Source organism: Sapajus apella, unplaced genomic scaffold (genome assembly GCF_009761245.1).
Source record: "Sapajus apella isolate SASKATOON/1434 unplaced genomic scaffold, GSC_monkey_1.0 scaffold12, whole genome shotgun sequence".
Classification (NCBI taxonomy): domain Eukaryota; kingdom Metazoa; phylum Chordata; class Mammalia; order Primates; family Cebidae; genus Sapajus; species Sapajus apella.
In genome coordinates, this window is record NW_022436952.1 from 36,699,559 (window position 1) to 36,705,135 (window position 5,577).

Sequence of the window (5,577 nt, forward strand, 5' to 3'; positions counted from 1 at the left end):
AAAAAAAAAAAAAAAAAAAAAAAAAAAATTCCCAAAGAAGGCAATGCATAGAGACTGTCGTGAACTAAGGAGCATATACCCACCTCCATTTATCCAGATGAGAGATACTTTCCCCATTTAAAAGAGTATCTGTCACTCAACTCCAGTTACTGTCATCCAGGAATGTTGACCCAGCGTTGCTAGATCTTCTAGTTACTCAAGAGAATCTAGAGATCTGAACTTATGTATAAACTCTTCCAATTTTTACATAGTGGCAGCCAATTCACATTTTTTAAATGCTGTGCAGCCAAACAAAATATGTCTGTTGTCTGAATTTAGCCCATGGAACACCAGTTTGACCAGCTCTAGTCTAGTGAAAAGGCATGAGCTTAAGAGTCGAACAGAATTCGATTTGTATCCTAACTTCCCCCATTCTGCACTGCTAACAGTATTCAGGGAACTCTTAGCATCTGGTATCGTTTTAAATGCATCTCTCTCATTCAGCCTCTGTTTTCTGGTCAGGCACAAGCTCTACCAATTTTTTCTTCAAGAGTTTGTTCCAAACCGGGCGCGGTGGCTCATGCCTGTCATCCCAGCACTTTGGGAGGCCAAGGCAGATAGATCACTTGAGCCCCGGAGTTTGAGACCAGCCTGAGCAACATGGCGAAACCTCATCTCTACAAAATTTTTTTTCTTTTAATTAGCTGGGCATGGTGGTATGTGCCTGTGGTTCCAGTTACTTAGGAGGCTGAGGTAGGAGGATCACTTGAGCCTGGGAGGTCAAGGTTACTGTGAGCAGTGATAGTGCCATTGCATTTTAGCACTCCAGCCTGGGCATCAGAGTTAGACCTTGTCTCAAAAAAAAAAAATTGTTTTTACAGCAGCATTCCCTTCATTCTACCCACCACCCCCATCTCCACTGGCAAAACCAACCACCCCAGCATACCAAAGAGCACACCACTCTTCAGGAATAAGGTGCTCATTTCCTCAGCTGCTGGGCATGTTACTCGCCAACAGCTATCAGCTAAATCCCTTTCCCGGAGTTGCCCTCAGCTGAAGAGAGCTGCCTGTCACCTGGTCTGTTTGACCGACTGGCAGATGCAGGGCTCAGGGTGGGGCTGCTCTGAAGGGCTCTCCAGGCTCTAGCGCTCCCTGTGGATCTGGAAGCTGAGGCTTTTGCTGTGACTACCTTCAGTTCAACTTCTCTTTCTGCTCAATCCTGCTCCTTTCTTTCTTGTTTTTGTTTTTGTTTTTTTTTTTTTTTTGAGATGATGTCTCACTCTGTCACCCAAGCTGGAGTGCAGTGGCACGATCTTGGCTCACTACAGCCTCCACCTCCTGGGTTCAAGTGATTATCCTACCTCAGCCTCCCAAGTAGCTGGGACTACAGGTGCGCACCACCATGCCTAGCTAATTTTTGTATTTTTAGTAGAGACAGTTTTCACCATGTTGGCCAGGCTGGTCTGGAACTCCTGACCTTGTGATCCGCCCGCCTCTGCCTCCCAAAGTGCTGGGATTACAGGTGTAAGCCACTGCACACGGCCTAATCCTGTTCCCTTCCTGCACGATGTTGATCCCAAGGGCAATTAAGTCCCATGAGTATGGCCAGATGCGTTGGCTCAGGCCTGTAATCCCAGCACTTTGGGAGGCTGAGGTAGGTGGGTCTCTTGAGCCCAGGAGTTCGAGACCAGCCTGGCCAGCATGGTAAAACCACATCTTTACAAAAAAAAATAAGAAAAAAGAAAAAAAAAAAAAAAACAGGACATGGTGGTGAGCAGCTGTGGTCTCAGCTACTCAGGAGGCTAAGGCGCTGGAGGACAATCACTTGATCCCAGGAGGTAGAGGCTGCAGTGAGCCATGTTTGCACCACTGCACTCCAGGCTGGGTGACACAGCAAGACCCTGTATCAAAACAGACAAAAATGTCCCATAAATGTGGTCTGATCTAGTGGAGCTGAATCATCCCGCTGGCCAGTTAGCAGTGAAGTCCTCAGGTGAAGCCCTGATAGGCCCTGGCAGGCTGTAGCAGTACAGCGTTAAAACTTCAGCAATGGTGAAGAGCTAGAATGGATGGCAGGTAACCTCAGTGGAAGAATGCATTCATAGGTGCAATCTATCAGGCATTTTAACAATATGGGGCAAATAGTAGTTTAAGAGCAATGAAATTGGATGACTACTGATGGAGTACACCTGTGCTTTGGAGCAAGCCAATGAAAGGTTGAGGATGATTAATCACCAATTAAAGGCTAAGGAAGAAAGCCAGAGTGCCTCCCTAGCAGCATATAAAGAAAGTCGGAGCAGCACAAGGCAGAAAATGCTGAAGAACAAGTTCAAGGTTTAATTGTAAGAGCAGCAGAATTCCAAAAAGGTTTTCAGCCCTAGTGAGTCTGCTATGCCAAAGTCAGGGGCATAGTTGAGAAGTGGGACCCTGACACTTTAGTTGGAGCATTTGGGTCCACACATTTGAGAACCTTAAAACCTCACATCACCGTGAGTGTTCTGGGTTTGTAGAAGTGTCCCACTCCTCCCAGCAAGAAACTAGCACCCCACACCCCTTGCTTGAAGATCAAGAAGTAGTATCTACCTTACAAAGCAACACACACTCTCCTCAGGATCTACCCGAACTTTTCCACCTTACAGACCGATAATAAGGTCAAGTCACACATAACCCCAATTAAGAAAATGCTAGACCTGCTAAGGGAAGAGAGGTACTATATCCTGAAGGAGCTGAACAACCTACCCAACGTATATATCCCTGCAGAAGGTGGGAGAAACAGGGAAGGGATCCCCAGCATGCCAAATTAGAGGGAGGAGAAAATAATGCTAGATAAAGCAGTGTATTGATATAAGCACATTCCTGTACCACAGTAATTACACCCTGGCAAGGACTCCAGGAGATAAAGCTAACAGGCTGCAAGGATGGCTCTAGAAAGCTTGGAGAAACGAGTGGTCCACACTAAGCAAAACAAGCCCAAGCTGTCCTGGCAAACAATGGAAGAAGGGAGCAAATGGCTCAGACGTGGGAATGATTTTCCACCTATCCTGTCAACTGTGTTCTCCTGTTTATCACAAGCAATAAGCAATGTGCTGTTGAGAAGGACACAAGCATCACTGAGAAGTCCAGTAGTCGCTCTTCTCTGTGGACGGGGCTGATATGGAAGATGTTTCAGGAGCTAGGGACCCTGACAGCAGTGGGCCTGCTAGAGACCAGATGGCAGTGCTTAACCAGCAGAAGATTAAGTAGCATTGTTAGGAGTGGCAAGACAGAATGGCATCCAAGGGGGCCTGACACACAGGGAGCTGTGGAGGTAGTAGGATACTGTGTGCCTCAATGTGTAGTTTTTAAAACACAGGGATGGAAAAGGAGGTGGCTGAGAGGAGCTACCCCAATAGTCACAATCCCTTGCCCTGTTTTTCAAACTGAGCCAATTTCCAGAACCTAATGACTGGGGAAGACTGGATTTCCAGCAAGGATATATAGTGATGAGTCCTTGTACTCTCTGAATGGGCGAGGACAGCACTTTGGAAGGCTGAGGTGGGCAGATCACAAGGTCAAGAGATCGAGACCATCCTGACCAATATGGCGAAACCCCATCTCTACTAAAGATACAAAAATTAGCTGGGCATGGTGGTGCACACCTGTAGTCCCAGCTACTGAGGAGGCTGAGGCAAGAGAATTGCTTGAACCTGGGAGGCGGAGATTGCAGTGAGTTAAGATCGCACCACCGCACTCCAGCCTGACGACAGAGTGAGACTGTCTCTCAAAAAAAAGGTGGGGGGAGATTTAAGCAGCTGCTGAATGGAGAGCTATAGGCATAGAAGGAGAGGTGACTTTCAGAAGTGTTACTGTGGGTTGTAATTAGAAAAATATACATAGGAATTAGCTTCATTTCTGGTTGCTAGGTTCTTCCTCTGAATGATATACTACTCCAAAACTGGGCCAAGTGATGCCTAGGACTTATGTGGATTATTTATTAAGTAACTACTTATGTAATTATCACAAGTGTTAGTAGTACCATTAGGAGTAGTATAACACAACTTTGTAAGAGGAACATTGCAGAGGAAGAGCACAAAGAGAAATGAGAGCCAAAAATTGACACTGTCTTGCCTTTGCTCTTTTTACCTGGGTCTGAAATAACTCTCCTTTTGTCTCTCCTGCTTTTTGTTTTTTGTTTCTTTTGTTTTTTTCCGAGGCAGAGTCTTGCTCTGTTGCTCAGGCTGGAGTAGAATGGCACAATCTTAGCTCACTACAGCCTCTGCCTCCTGGGTTCAAGTGATTCTCCTGCCTCGGCTTCCCGAGTAACTGAGTAACTGGGATTACAGGCACGTACCACCATGACCAACTAATTTGTGTATTTTTAGCAGAGATGCAGTTTCATCATGTTGGGCAGGCTGGTCTCAAACTCCTGGCCTCAAGTGGGATTACAGGCATGAGTCACCGTCTCTCCTTTAAAGCCTACCTAATTCTCCCATGCTGAACTTGCTTTAGCCACTCCAGTCCTTATTCCCCTGACTTTTTTTTTTTTTTGTGACAGTCTTGCTCTGTTGCCCAGGCTGGAGTGCAATGGTGTGACCTTGGCTCACCACCACCTCCACCTTCCAGGTTCAAGCAGTTCTCCTGCCTCAGCCTCCTGAGTAGCTGAGATTACAGGCACCCACCACCATGCCTGGCTAATTTTTGTATTTTTAGTAGAGATGGGGTTTCACCTTATTGGCCAGGCTGGTCTAGAACTCCTGACCTCAGGTGATCCACCTGTCTCGGCCTCCCAAAGTGCTGGGATTATAGCCGTGAGCCACATCACACAACCTTCTTTGGCACTTTTGTTTAGAATTCCTGCCATACTATGTATGATCTAACAAAGTACCTAGTATATAACAGGCATTTGGACACTTACTTGTTTTTTAGAGACAGGGTCTTGCTCTGTTGTCTAGGCTGGAGTGCAGTGGCAAGATCATAGCTCATTGCAGCCTCGACCTTTTGAGCTCAAGTGATCCTCCCCCTTCAGCCTCCCAAGTTGCTGGGACCATGCCCAGCCTATTCCCCTGACTTTTAAACATATGCAGTCATCTTGTCTTCATCTTAGGCATGCTAGGCTCCTAGCAGTATCAAACCACAGGAGAACCGTTATATATTTGTTTTGATTGATTAATCAAAGGGGAGCAGCTGGAAACAATTAGTTATAGACTAATTGTTATCAACTGCCTCGGTGAGGAAAATTACTACGAGGATTCATCCTGTGTGAATGTTCTGGTCTAGCCATTAAAAAGGTAGGCTGTAAACAGCTGAGAATGAAACATTTTCTCAGCCTGGTGCCATGGCTCACACCTGTAATCCCAGCACTTTGGGGGGCTGAGGTGGGTGGATCACCTGAGATCAAGAGTTCAAGACCAGACTGACCAACATGGTGAAACCCCGTCTCTACTAAAAATACAAAAAAGTTAGCTGGGCGTGGTGGCGCATGCCTCTAACCCCAGCTAACTTGGGAGGCTGAGGCAGAAGAATTGTTTGAACCTGGGAGGCGGAGGTTGCAGTGCGCAGAGATCACACCATTGCACTCCAGCCTGGGCGACAGAGCGAGACTCCATGTCAAAAAAAAAA

The 5,577-nt window shown here is 46.5% G+C and overlaps 1 pseudogene across 1 annotated transcript in view; it reads left to right on the forward strand.

The window, feature by feature from the left end:
* Positions 1–1,546: 1,546 nt before the first annotated feature.
* Positions 1,547–5,577, forward strand: part of LOC116552678 — a 4,559-nt pseudogene continuing 528 nt past the window's right edge. The window contains exon 1 of the transcript XR_004269489.1: positions 1,547–1,592. The product of XR_004269489.1 is annotated as a ubiquitin-conjugating enzyme E2 variant 1 pseudogene (transcript). The remainder of the gene's footprint in view (positions 1,593–5,577) is intronic.